Raw genomic sequence first — 15112 nt, 5'->3', positions numbered from 1 at the left:
GTGATATAAGATGAAGCAATCAACAGGCTTCCTAGAAGAGGGGGTCTAACCCAATGCAGAGGTGAGTGGGAAAAGGGCACGTCCCTGGTGACCTGTGCAGGAGGAGGAAATAAGTGCATCTGACCCAGCTTCTTTTTTAATATGTTTTTACTAGGGGCCCAGTGCACGAATTCATGCATCTTGAAAGAAACTGTGGGCCTTGAGGCTGCAGTGGGCACAGGGGCGGGTCTCGGCCCATCCTCCACGCCCCCACCCAGACCCTCCCGCCAATGGCCCCTGGTCCCCTGTCTGCCGGCAGTCCCTCTCCCACCACTGCCACTCCTACATGCTGATGGCAGCTGCTGCCCTGATCACCCCTCAGGAGAAGGGGGAGGTGGAGAAGCCCTCAGGGTCAATCAGGGCGGCAGCCTCCACTCATACCACTGACAGTGCCGAGCAATTGGGACCAGTGCTGGGTGCCAGTGCCGGGCACTGGGCACTGGCAGCGGGTGCGAGCAGGGCCAGCGCCGACAGCAGGTGCAAGCGCCAGGCGGGACCATGGCACGTGGGAGCAGAGAATTTTCAGTTACCACCAGAGGCTGGCCCTGATGACAGTGACTGGCTCCCCGCCTTGGTCTGGAGCCCCCGCTCACCTGCTCCACCATCCCACCGCAATCAAGGCCTGCCATGTTCTGTGTGCGCCCCCTGGTGGTCAGTGCACGTCATAGCGATCAGTTGTTCGGTTGGTTGTTCCGCCGTTTAGTCTATTTGAATATTAGCTCCCTCTCCCTTCCTCTGAGAGGGAGCGAGAGATAGGAACATCCATGATGAGAGAGAATCATTGATCGGCTGCTTCCTGTAGGGGAAGGAGCTCGCGACCCGGACATGTGTCCTTGACCAGAATAGAACCTGGGACCCTTCTGTCTGCAGGCCGATGCTTTATCCACTGAGCCACACCTGTTTGGGCTGATCCATCTTCTTGAGGAAGATACTCCTGCTGGAGGATTATGGAAGTCAGGCTGGGACCAGATCAGACTCCTTTGAATGTTAGGCTAGGGAGGCTGAGCCTCACCCACAGGAACTAAGGAATCATGGGAAGTTTCCATCTGGGGCAGGAGGAGGACCCATGCAAAGAGGTTTTACTAGGAAATTTGCCCTGGAATTAGCTTGCAGAGCAGACCACCTGGGAAAAATCTGAGTCACCCAGCATGTCAGGCTGAGTACTGGTGTGTTATCTCTAGGGGTGAGTGTGTGTGTGTGTGTGTGTGTGTGTGTGTACATGCATGCACACATAAGCATGATGCTAAGATTAGGAAAGCCTGGTTTCACAAAGCCGCCCTGGTCTGCTCTGGGTGGGGGGAGATGATGGATAGCCAGCTGCCCGCCCCTTCTATCTCCCTCTCATAACTGCCTTGAATGGGTAAGAGCGTTGCTACCCCCCCCCCCCCCGCATACATTCTGTGGGCCTGCACCCCAGCGTGCACATAAAGAAACCCTCCTAAAAGCAGACACACACCCAGAACAGAGAGAACATCTCCTCACCTGACAGGCCCCCCAAATCTCACATCAGGAGGCACCAGGGCACCAGGGCACCAGGGCACCAGGGCTGTGAGGGGTGGGGAAGGGCTGACCACACACAGGCCAGGAGCTCAGACAGGCAGTAAAGTCGCGTGGTGGGCGACAGGGGGCACTGTTGTGAAGACAGTACAACCAACCCAGACCCATGTAAACACAGAGAGGAGGAGAAAACACTTTGGAAAGAAACAGTAGAGATGAGGGAACCATTCAAAAGGGTCGCTGGGAGCCATTAGCAACCCACCTGCCCCTGGCCTCCCTGCCCACTACCCTCCTCGCCACAAGAGTGACTGAAGTCACGGAAGACCGGCCTTACCAGAATAGCTGCTTCATTTTGTCCTCCTTTGGGACAGGATACCAAGGGGTTCAGGCTACCCGTTCCCTCTCTTCCCTCAGACAAGAGACTCCCAAAGATGGCCGCACTGCGACTAATGAATTCTGCTGGAGTGTCGTTACTGTGACCTACAGTATCAATGAATAGGGATTAGCAGTTATCACAGTCACACCACCAGATCCTACCCCAAGGAAAGGAGGCTGGTGACCAGGATTCCGGGGTTTTTAGCAGTTCTCTGCTCCCCCTGCCCTGGTTTCCCTTTTTATAACCATGGAGAATCCTAATTTGGGGATTCATAGGATCTTGGAGTCAGAACAAACCTGTAGAAGTCTCATTTCCTCATCAGCATCTCTGCCCACCTCCAGCCTGAGCACTCACACCCCCCGGACACCCACTGCACTGGTGAATCGCTGAATGCACGTCTGCCCCCAAGACCTTGGCGCCCGTGTGGAGAAGTCTGGAGGAGTTCTGCCATCTTTACAACCCTGAGATCTGCCCCCGCCCCCTCCCCAGGACAGCCCAGGCAGGGAGCCTCACGCACTGATCTGTGACAACCTCCTCGAACGAACGTCCAGGTCAGGGTCACCCAAGCTCATCCCTCCCAGAAACCATTCCAAGTTCAACCTCACTCCCTGCTCCTCTAACTCCAGCTGACTTCTGCACTGTTTGCCCTGAGCCTCCTACTGGGCAGTGATCTGAATCGCCTGCTAAGGAATCTTCCAAACCTCTACCTCCACATTTCTGGCTTTTGCTCCAGTATGTCTCATCCCTGACTGCCAGGAAGTTCCCCTTGACATTAACCTGAGTCTTGCCGTCAGTGGGAAGGACTTGGAGAAAAGTCATTTATTTAAAGTCCTATCCCAGCCTCCCAGGTCACTGATGCTGTCACTGTGATGTGCTTTGTTCCCTCTATCAGCCTTCCAGAAGCACTTCCCCTCTCCACACCCCAGGCCAGTGCCCCTCACCCCAGCACCCCAGACCAGCTCAGGGGATGCCTGGTCTGGCTCTCGCTCCTGATGTCAGCCCTGGCCCCAGTGGAGCGAGAGGGAGCCGCTGTCTAGCCCAGCCCCCAGCCCCGGCTGGAGAAGGAGGTAATTAGGAGCTGTGCAATCCCCGTCCCCCAACAGGTACAGCTGAGCAGCTGCATCCATTATCGGGGCAGCTGCCAGAGAGGGGGACTGTCACATGGTTCAGCAGGACCAACAGGAGGGCGGGAGGAGGCCTCGGGCTGGAGATTGGCTGGTCTGCAGCTGGAGAGTCAGGTTGTAGGGGATAACCTGAGAATGACCTTGTGGGGACTCTAGCCCCCAGTCTCTGCTCCTCCCAGAAACCCCTCCACCTTCCTTCAGTTCCTAACCCCTGGCCCTACCAGCCACCCTGGCCTTGGCATTTTTTCTTCCCTTTTAATGCCACTTTATCTAGGGCAGTGGTTCTCAACCTTCCTAATGCCGTGACCCTTTAATACAGTTCCTCATGTTGTGGTGACCCCCAACCATAAAATTATTTTCGTTGCTACTTCATAACTGTAATTTTGCTACTGTTATGAATCGTAATGTAAATATCTGATATGCAGGATGTATTTTCATTGTTACAAATTGAACATAATTAAAGCATAGTGATTAATCACAAAAACAATATGTAATTATATATGTGTTTTCCGATGGTCTTAGGCGACCCCTGTGAAAGGGTCGTTCGACCCCCAAAGGGGTCGTGACCCACAGGTTGAGAACTGCTGATCTAGGGTGTAAGGGCCCGTCTTACTCATTAAAAAAAAAAACAAAACTGCTTGTGTGCTTAATAGGTCTGAGTAAGTGTGAAAGGTGGGTAGTTTTCTGGCCTAAATAATGGCTGATGACTCCATGAGAAACACTTCCGTTTATAGGGAGAAAGAGGAGGGAAGGAGTGGCCTGTTTAGATGGAGGAGTGCTGGTGCAGGTGCATTTTTCTCTAATTGCAGCGCTGGTGCCAGGGCATGAGTGTGAAGGAGCGTGTGCTGGCAGCCGTGTGCATGATGCATGGATGGGTGCAGCCTGGGACGTGTTTTGCATACTTGCACTGACCTGGGTACATTACCATATGCTGCAGTGCTTGGGCAAAGATGGGCGTGTTGACCTTGACCTTCTCTCTGTGCTTGTGCACAAACTCATGCACATATGTACACGTCACTGGGCTGGGCTGGACACACTGACACAATGGGCTTTCACCTTGCCTGTTTCTGACCCAGAAAGGAGAACCCTGCCCCAACTTGCCTGCTCCTTTGACCCCTCAGCACATCTCCCAGCCGAGTGGGCAGGGACCACCCCGTCTCCCCCACCCCCCCCTCCCCCCAGAGCTACAGGTCAGGCAGCAGCTGGCAAGAGAGGAGAAAGGGAGAGAGTAAGGGAAGCTTCCCCAACACCTGTGAGGGTTCTTCGTTATATATGCAAATGCCCTCATTAGAGATGCAGAGCGCTTCCCGGAGCTAATGGCTGCTACAGCCATTTCTGTGTGGAAGTAAGGAGCAGAAGGAGACTGCCGGCTGGGGGAGCGGGAGGAGGCAGGACATTGCCTTCCGGCTGAGCAGTGCCAGGGCTCCCATTCCCCAAGACCTGTCCTGGACAGCCCTGGGGTGAGGGTGAGGGTGAGGAGCCATGGCAGGGGCCACGGCTGTCTATAGGCAGGCACAGACCAATCAGCAGGCCACAGCACTGGGACTGGCTTTGCCGGGGAAGGCGGGCGCAGGAGCCCCTACCCCATCCTAGGCCGGGACTCCCAGCTGGGCCCTTTGAGAAGTAATGCAGCCAAGTGCACGACCCCTGCCTCCTCTCCAAAGCCAGGGTCCCTCTGGATCTTGGATCCAGTGACGCTGTACCTGCTTCACAGGAGGCTAGAAGCATCCTCAGGCCTAGCCAGACACAAACACACAGCCCCACCTTTTCCTTCTACCACCTCTGCCATTGAACCCCGAGAAAGTGTCATTGTAGTCTTTTCTGTCAGCCCTGATTCTAGTCGGGGCTGCCTCTCAGCCCCATTGCACATCCATTGATAGACCAGCATTCCTCGGGGCTGCGTGGTGCTTCTCCAACCTCACTGCCACCAACATGGCACCAGAGACAAACACAAACACACACACAATTCACACACGCAATCACCCCCCTCGTCACGGGGGGCACACACTGTCCCATTAGTATTAACGGGCCTTTAAACACACCCACGCTCAGTCCTGCAGCCTCCACTGTCCTTGAGCACTCATGTCACCCCATTTTGGGGACAGAGTCTACAGAGACCTCCCCTGCCCTACCCCCCACCTCTCCTTTCTTCGCTTCCCCCTCCCTCTCCCACCCTCCTCCCTGGGCACCCGTTTGCCAGGGTTATTTATAGAAGCAAGCGATAAATTCAGTGTGTTTCTCAGCGCGCAAAGCTATAAATAATGGCACAGATCATTAAACCCCGAGAGCAGGCCCAGCCGCCCCGCAAACAAGATGAAGTACAAACCACCACGTGAGAGGGAGAGAGGGAGGCGCAAGGCAGAGCCCCAGACCCAGGGCCTGCGGGCCCCAACTGCACCCCTCAGCCTAGTCTCAATGAACCTGAGCCTCCAAGGGGTCTGCTGGGTGGACACTAGGGGAGGGGAGAGCAGGCCTGGGCTTGCAGGCTGGTGAACGGGCTCATTCCCCACCTAATTCCCACACCCTCCCCCTCTCCCTCTTGCACCCCCTTTCCCATCTTCCCACCCTCTGCTTCTCTCTCCCTATCCCTCACTGTTCTTTTATCTTTTCCTATCGTCTCTTCTTCCAAATCTCTTTTCCCCCTCTCCTTCCTTTCTCCTTTATCTTCTGCCCTTCACCTCTCCCTTTCTACCCACCTGTTCTCCTCCCAGCCCTTCCTTCCTCCCACCCCAAATCCCAGGCCCGGAGGGACCCTGAACCCACCCAGGAGCCCTCGGAGACAGAAAGTCCCCTGTCAGCAGAACGTGGCGCTGGCTGCTGATTCAGTGTCTGTAATCTCCCAGGCAGAGGCGGCCGTGGCAGGGGGGGCAGGGAGGGGGGATAGGGAAGATGGATGAGGAATATAAGAACAAAATGGCACGGACACCAGGGACAGGCTCCAGGCTGAGCAAGGTTCCAAGGAGTGGAACCAGAGCCCCAAGCTCCAGCTCCAGCCCACCACCTCTGGCCCGTCAGTGGAGCGACAGATGTGCTTTCTGGGTTCAGAGAGCTGACACCATGGGAAAGACAAGGCAAATGGGAAGAAACAGAGGAGGCAGGTAGGGGTGGCAGGGAGGAAGAAGGGTCAGAGGAAACCAAAAGAACAAGGGGCATTGACAGAAGGACGACCCTACTTAGCCCCACCTGTCCTCGGTTCCAGCGTGGACCTGGGACAGCCATCATGTGCCCAGGCCACAAAGTGGAAGGTTCTGGGGTCTCGGCCATGGCTGCCGCATCCCTCCCTCCTTCCCTTTTAGGAAGGACCCCTCCCCTTTGGGTTCACCCAACCTGACTCAGGCCCACATTTTGGAGGTCCCCTCAGCCCCACCCTAAGTCGCCTGCATTTGAGGTCTTTCACCCCTTCCCACTGGGAAGTTCTTACCACTTTCTGCTTCAGTTTGAGCCCCTCTCGGGAGGGCAGAACCTACATCAAATATGTGCTGCGCGGGGCCCTAGGAAGCCAAGCCATGCTCAGCTCTTTGAAGCATAATGAAACCCAGGGATGGCAGTCCGTTCTCTCCTTCTGCACCCATGTCAGGCAAATAGACTTCAGATGGAGCAGCGGGGATAAGACTCAGTTCCAACCAGAACCTGCTGGTGCTGAGGGTCGGGAGATGTCAGGATGGGCAGTTAAATCCTCTGAAAGTTAAGGGGGACCCCATGGGCCTGAGCAAGGCACAGCCTGGCCTTGTGGCCACGGGTGCACAAGAAAGCCTGGAGCCTTCCCTGCCTGCCCCTGCCCTCCCCACCCCATGGCCATCTGCTCCGGGCTCACTCACTCCCCTGTCGGCCAATTTGATGCAGAGCTGGGTTATTTGCCCAGGAATTGATAGTAGGAGCCAGGACAGCAGCTAAATCCCCAGCCACAGAGTAAATCAGTTGCCATGAGGGGCTAGAAGGAGGGGCTGGGAGGCAGCAGGGCTGGAGAGGAAGACACTTGTCCCTGCTCCCTGGGGACAGCAGCCAATAAATCCCCTCGGGCACCGATTAGGGCTGGCGGGCTGGCCAGATCTTGAGGGCTGTCGGTGCTGGTGGCAGAGATTACTCCACCACGGGCAGTGCCACGGAAACAGGCTGCAGCTAAAGGTTGGGATGGGCCTCAAGAACTTCTCAAAACAGCTGGGCTGGCAGCTGGGTTAAGCAGGAGACTTCAACCTGTTTCCCAGGAGGCAGGTGCAGCAGTGTCACGGTTAAGGAGGGCAGATTCTCCAGAGAAAAACTGCCTGGGTTCAAATTCTGGCACTGCTCTTATTAACTGTGTGACCGGGAGCCAGTTACTCACTTCCCTGCACCTTAGTTTCTTCATCTGTAAAATGGGGATAAGACGAGTAGCTACCTCACACAGTTATTGTTCTGGTTACAGGAGATGACATGCATACAGTGAGTGCGAGGGCAGCACCTGGCAATGCATTATCAGTAGCACTGACTTGCAGAATGACCTCTCCCAGCTAAGTCAGATCTGGTCCTGTACAGAGAAAGGAGAAGAGACCATATGACCTTTGAAGGAATCTGAGGTGCCAAGATGATGTTTAAAGAAAGAGGGTTCTGCCCAGCCAGCGTGGCTCAGTGATTGAACGTCAGCCTATGAACCAGGAGGTCATGGTTCTATTCCCGGTCAGGAATCCCAGGTTGCGGGCTCAATCCTCTAATAATGCAGGAGGCAGCCAATCAATGATTCTCTCTCATTTTTTTAAATATATATTTTATTGATTTTTTTACAGAGAGGGATAGAGAGTTAGAAACATCGATGAGAATGGAGGGAAAAAAGAGGAACAACTGTAATAATCTGAACAATAAAGATTAAAAAAAGAAACATCGATGAGAGAGAAACATCGATCAGCTGCCTCCTGCACACCCCCTACTGGGGATGTGCCTGCAACCAAGGTACATGCCCTTGACCGGAATCAAACCCGGGACCCCTGAGTCTGAAGGCCGACGCTCTATCCACTGAGCCAAACCGGTTAGGGCTCTCCCTCATTATTGATGTTTCTATCTCTCTTTCCCTCTTCCTACCTCTCTGAAATCAATAAAAATATATATTTTTAAAAAGAGGGTTCTTTTAACCTCATGGGGAGAGGAAGTAGGAACAGCTTCCAGTATCCATTCCTGTGGCTAAGAGCTCAGGCTCCTTAGGCAGACAGGCTTGCACTCAAATTCCAACACTTACTACCTATCACACCTTCAGCAAGTTATTTAACTTCTCTACCCCTGACAGTCCCCATCTGTAAATCAGGGATGATAAACTTACCTCACAGGATTATTGAGAGGCGTACAGGAGATTAAGTGCTTAGAGGTACTCTGTCCATAGTAAGTGCTCATTAAATTTTAGTCTTGCTATTACTATTACTAGAGGCCCAGTGCACGAAATTTGTGCATGGGTAGGGTCCCTAGGCCTGGCCAGCGATCAGGGCCAATCGGGGCCTTTTGGCTGCTGGCCGGGGCCTTCCTTCGTTCCGCGCCACCCCCTGGTGGTCAGTGCACATCACAGCAAGCAATCGAACTTCCGGTCTCCCAGTGGAACTCCTGAGGGGACACTTTGCATATTAGCTATATATATATTTCATCAGGTGAATGAGGACTACACAGTGGACCCTAAACCCAAGCAGTGAAGCTGACAGGGAGAGAAAGGGAGGAGAGCAGGGGTAAAGGCTGGGAGCAGGGGGCAAAGGGGCCAACAAGGAAAAGAAGCCAGAAAATAGAAGAGGAAAATGGAAGCAGAGAGAGAAAAAAAGGAATGGCACAGAGATGAGTCAGGGAGAGCTGGTGGGGGGTGGTGTTGGGGAGAACCCTACAGGGAGAGGACACAGACAGGAGGGCACAAAATGAAGAGTCTCAGAGCAGGAGCCAGGGGAGTGGAAGGGGTTAGGAGGGTTAGGGAGTATTGAGGGGTGAAGGAAATAAGGCCAAGTGGCTAGGAGAGAAGAGAGGAGACAGGAATACAGGCCGAGAGACAAAGGAAGAAGAGCCATATCTGGAAAAACAGCAAGCCGGAGGTGGGGCAGCTTGCTATACAACATGATCCGAGCAGGCACTGCCCCGCTGCCCCCTCCCAGCTTTCATTTTCAGCTTGGCTTCCCCCTGACCTCCCTCCTGCACCCCTCCTGCCAGCCCACCTTCTCAGCACCGTGCCTCGGGGCATTTGAGGCAGCAGGGAGGGTGAGGGGCTTGGACTCTGCTCAGGAGGAGGTGAGAAGGGCTGGAAGGAAAGAGTCCCCAAAGCAGAACAGAACCCAGGGGTCCACGCCTCCTTCTGGCAGCTCCCTCCTCATCAGCATGAAGACAGGACAGTGGCAAAAGAACTACAAGATTGGGATCAGTATTACCCAGCTAAAGCATTCGCATTTTGCAGCTTATAAGGTGTTTTACAAGCCCTGAGTCTGACAACACCCTTTGTGATAGAGGCAGTATCACCCCCATTTCTTATCTTTATCATCAAGCGGTTATATAAAGGTTACTACCTGCCAGGCCCTTCACATGTGTTAACTCTCTTGTTCCTGACAACAATGCTATTATTCCCATTTTACAGATGGCAAGCTGAGGCCTAGATCCTATGCCCCTCCCCTTTTGCCTCATCTCTGCTCTCTCCTATCTTTGTTTGACCCTTTTTTTGATTCTCCGATCTTCTCTTGTCCTCCCTTGATTCCCCTCTTTCAATGGTGCTGTCTCACCAAACTTCAGGTTGGCTTTTTGTTTGCTCTCCAGGCACTCCCCCCAGTGACCAGCAAGACCTGGTGTGACAGCATATGATCGGCACCCCTTCATTTAGCAGCCACCTGGAAGGTAGCAACCAGGAAAAAAAATCATACAGCAGCTAAAGTGAAATATGACAATATCTTCAAGAGATGCTGTTTCTCCCCACTTTCTCCTGAAAATATCTGAGATGATCTACCATATAAGACACAGACATAAACAGAACCGTTAAAACACCCATGAAAGCCCAGCCAGTGTTGCTCAGTGGTTGAGCATCGACCTATGAACCAGAAGGTCATGGTTCGATTCCCCATCAGGGCTCATGCCCTGTGGTAGGCTCCATCCCCAGTAGGGGGCGTACAGGAGGCAGCCAATCAATAATTCTCTCTCATCATTGATGTTTCTCCCTATCTTTCTCCCTTCCTCTCTGAAATCAATAAAAATATATATATATTTTTTAAAACACCTATGAAAGAGTAGGAAGAGATAAACAAGTAAGGGTGAGAAAATGTCCAGAAAGGAAACCTAGGGATGGGTAACCATTGTAGAGGAACCCAAAACTTAGCCCTCTGCTTTCTAACGCTGAAAATAATTGAAATCGGGTAGTAGCTGAGAAACTTCCTCACTGACACCACAAGTTTCCTTACTTGGTCACTGATTGTGTACTGAGCAACTACTATGTGCCACACATCAAAGATGTGGTCAACACCAAGGACACAGACTTTTCTCCTCACTCTACAAGTTCAAAGAGATTTTGCCTGAGATGTGCTGGGCATGTTTGCTGTAGAAGAATCATCAGGGCTCTGGACTAAAGAGCTTGAAAACAGAGGGGCCTGTAGAGGTGGGAGGCCATGGGACCCAGGAAGAGGAAGGGCCCACCAAAGGTGTCCCAGAGCTGAGAAACTGAGGCTCAGACTGGCTTCCTGCCCCCAAGCCCTTTTATCCCCCCTCCCTGATGACCTATTTGGGACACAGTCCCTGCCTGCCCATCAATCTATCCACCTTCCACGAAATACTGGTGATGGCTGCTCCTGGCTGCTCCTGCTTGTTAGCACATCGGCGTGGGAATCATCAGGGACCAAAATAAATCAGATGAAAATAATATCCCAGGTTCTCCCACAGAAACAACGTCTGCCCTCCCTGTTGGCACAACTTCCAGCCTGCGGGAGGAAGGAGGACCCGTAAGAGAGTGACAGAGGACAGCAATATACAAGGAGGAGAGGCATAGATCTCTGTCAGGGAAGACCCCAGATTTGCATGGGGGGGCTCCCTTCCACAATCACAAAAATGCTGCCCCTTCCCCAGCAGCCAGCGAAAAAGGCCTATACCACATAGGCCTGTGTGTGACATGCGTACAGGTTAAACTTAAAGGTTGGTTTAGGAAGGCCAACACCTGGCCTTGTAGCGCTGGAGGTATCTAAGCAGCAGCAAGGGCAATAAGCAGGGGATGCTGTCAGGGGCTGCTATGGTCAGCGGTGCAAGCAAGACCTAGTCTCTTGACTAGGACTGTCTAAGTGGCGATTGTGAGATGTGGTCAGATTTGGGATATAATTGGATGACAGAATGCATATGGATTGGGTATGAGAGATTAGGAAAAGACCCTTGGGTGTGGGCCTGAGCTACCTAGTGGTTGAGGTAATCCAGGTGATCTGGAAAGGGTTCTGGAAGAAAGGGTTGGAGCAAGGTTTGAAGAGAAGGAAAGACCTAAGGCATAAAATGGAGAAGAAGAGAGTCCATGTTGGGAAGTCACAAGGAATCAAAGCAAAAAGATGGGGAAAGAATGGGAAAATGACCCAGGAGTCCTTAGTTCAAGCTTTTTGAGGGCAAGAATTGTTTCCACTTTACCCCTTAGAATCCTCCGTTGCTATTCTGCACACAGAGGGCATATTCAGGTACTCTGTAAACATCTGTTGCTTGTTGAGAAGTGATCCAAGGGCAGCATGGGGTGGTATAAAGAGCACTCAACTATGTCTTGGGAGCCCTGGCAACCTACTGGCAGAGGGACCTTAGACAAGTCACTGTCTCTCAGGGTGTCCCTACTGGCAAGCCAAGATCTTGAGGTCCTTTTTTGCCCCAATTCTCTTTCCTGGTCTCTACGACCAGAATGCTAACCTTAGGAGCTCATGTAGGTCCTTGAGCATGGGTGGCATGAGGTGGGCAGTCCGGCTGGTGTGTAGAGTTTGGAGGAGAATGAAGCCAAGGCCCAGTGAGTGGAGCCATCTAAATTTGGGGCTATGAGGGTCTGCCCACCTGGGTGGCTGGGAATGAAGAATGATCAATCCAAGAGCCCCCCTACCCCATTCTCAGATCTTCCTTGCTGTGATGTCTCAGCATTTGTTTTGTTTTGTTTTGTTTTGGAACTCCACAACTTCTAAATATTGAAATGTCTGAACTTGATGAATGAATGTCCTTTAATTGTGTCTCTGCTTACTCCTTAAGGGATTTCATTCAGTGCCACTCATGGCTCCCAAATTTATATCTCCAGCCTGGACTTCACTCTGGAACTGTGTGTCAATCCACTGACTAGACACCTCTTGGATGCTTAATAGGCATCTCAGACCTAACATGTCTAAAACTGACTCCCCCCAAACCCAGCTCCTCCTACAGTATTCCCCGTATCAATCCATGGCAACTCTATGGTTCTGATCACTCGGGCCAAATCTCTTGGTCTCATCCTGACTCCACTCTTTCTCGCACACCCTCCATCAGGCCCATCAGCAAATCCCTTGTCTCTCTGCTGCAAAGTACAGCCAGAATTTGACCACTCATCACCACCTGCACTGTCACCGCCGTGTCCAGGCCACCATCACCTCTTACCCAGTACTGCATTAGGCTCCAAACTGGTCTCCCTGATTCTGCCCTTGTTTTCTCAATCTAATCTCAATTAAATAATAAGAATTTTCTGTAAAAATACCTGGCAGATCATGACACTCCCTGCTCAAAACCCTCCAGTGACTCCCCATCTTAGTGCGAAAGCTAAAGCCTCATGTGACTTATCAGTCCCTACATGCTCTGGTTCTCATGACCTAAGACCTATCATCTCTCTTCCCTTATTCTCTTTGCTGTTCCTCCCACACACCAGACAAGCTCACATCAGGGCCTTTGCCCTTGCTGTTCTCTTTGTCAGGGATGCTCTTCCCCAGAATCTGCATAGCACGGAGCATCTGGTAAATGGCAGGCTCCAGATGTTGAAGGGACTGAGCAAGGATAAGAAAGCGAGTGAAGAGGAAGAGGAGACAGTGGAGTCTGATCCCATACAAGAAACAAAATGGCTCGTCTTGCTTTCTCTGCCTTCCTCCTGGACTTGCCCCATCCGGTTCATCGGACCCTGGGAAGATCCTCAAGCTCTGATGACATCAGGCCCCTCCAATACTCCCCTGGTGTGCAGTGCGCTCAGGCCTAAAGGAGGTGAGGAAGAGTGGGTCTCTTCTAATCAAGCACTCGGGACACGTTCGTCTCCAGCATCAGCCAGTTGGGCCTGAGCCCATCAAGTCCACCCCGCTCCCCCCTCTTCTTAACCTGTGCTTCCCTTCCTTCCTCTGCCCTTCCCGCTAGCACACATTTGGAGACAATCTGAGGAGTGAAGGCTGGTGTGGTGAGGTCATAACAGCGCAGCCACAGGCCTCTGAGTGGTGGGGAAAGGGAAGTTGACTTGAGGGGAAGGGTTTGGGGGTGGGAGGATGCAGAGGCCAGAGAGGCAACACACATACACATACACACACATACATACACACACACACACACACACACACACGCACACACACCCCTGATGCAAAGAGAAGCAGAAGCTGTAATGAGTTGGTGATTTAGAGAGAAGCAGAGAGGCCATCAGCCAGGAAAGGAGGTCACAGTCAGAGGCAGAAACAGGGCGAGAAGCAAATGCTGACAGATGGCAGAGCTGCAGACAGGACGTGCAATAGGCTCGGACACCCAGAGAGAGACAGACAGACAGACGGCGAGCCAGAGGGAATCAGAACCAGACCAGAAGAAAAAGATGAGGAGCAGCCAGGGGCGGAGGGAGGCAGAGGCTACCCAAAGACACGGGAGAGACAGAGACAGGCACAGAGGGAGAGACGCGCGCTTGGACAGACCAGAAGGCTGGGAAGAAGGCGAGGGAGAAAAAAGAGTGGAGGCGGGAGTGGCGGGAAGCGGCGGGCACGGGGCGGGCGCAGCGGAGCGGGCGGGCGCCCGAGAGCCGGCTCGTAAAAGCCGCGCGGAGCGGGGAAATTGCCGCCAGAATCGCTGAGCTCCACAAAACGCCGCCCGCGCGGCCCGCCGCCGCGCCCGCTCCAATCTCCAGCCTCATCGCCGAGCGGGCTGGTTATGCATTTAAATGTTATTTAATTGGATTGCGGAGGAGCTGGGGGCCAGAGCGCCCCCGCCCCCGCCCCGCATGCTTCACACGCCCCGCGCTGCTCGCCTCCTCCGCAAATCTGTTTTCCAAGTCATAGATGGCAGCGCACCCCTCCCAACGCGCTCCCCCCATCCCGACGGCTCCCCTTCGTGTCTGGGCTCCTTCTTCTGTTCTCCCCTCCCCAACAAGCCAGAGGACACTCAGAAAGACACAAGTCCCCTGAAGATGCATGAAAAGGCGGCGGCTACACAAAAATACTACAGACACAAAGACACAACAGCAGCAAAAATGGGTGCAACTAAATTACACAAGTGTCCACCTGGGAGATTTTAAAAATGCAGAGACAAAAAAAAAGATTCCCATGGATCACAAAAGCACGCAAATGCATGCAATACCCAGTAGATCCACACTCCAGAGGGAACACATCACCCTGCCCCTTAAAAATGGCTCTCACAGAGTGACACTACCACACACAGGAGCAAGGTGGTGACTCAGTGACCTCACAGGGTTACACACAGACCTTCCTCAAAGCTGGGTAAGAAGCAAAACACACATTCACTTGGAGCGGAGCCATCACACCCCAACTGCTCCACTGCGTGTCTCTCCAGGGCTGGAAGGCAAACCCTTCCTTCACAGACACCTTGTTCTTCTCCCAGGCCACAGAGAAAGCCCATCAGATGAGGTTCTGAGAGGCATCTGCCTCAGTCATCACGTTTCTTAAAACTGAACAGAGAAACACACAAAACGGAGCCCAAATTACAACAGGTAGGCTTGAAGGTAGACACCAGGAAGGCCTTCCTAAGAAGACAGAAAGTTTAAGATCCCAAGGAGTGAAGCTAGGCATTTGTGTGAGGCTGGGCTTCTCCCCATCAACTGCAATAGGAGAGCCATTTCTGCAGCCTGCACTAGGAGTGAGTTAGCACCATCAAGGTAGGTGGAAGGACAGAATGACCTGCTGAGGCATGTCCTCCACACACTCCCAACGGGCAGACA

Source organism: Myotis yumanensis, unplaced genomic scaffold (assembly GCF_028538775.1).
Source record: "Myotis yumanensis isolate MYYU_CA2020_CCGP unplaced genomic scaffold, mMyoYum1.0.hap1 SCAF_3, whole genome shotgun sequence".
Lineage (NCBI taxonomy): Eukaryota > Metazoa > Chordata > Mammalia > Chiroptera > Vespertilionidae > Myotis > Myotis yumanensis.
This window is presented reverse-complemented; position numbering follows the sequence as displayed.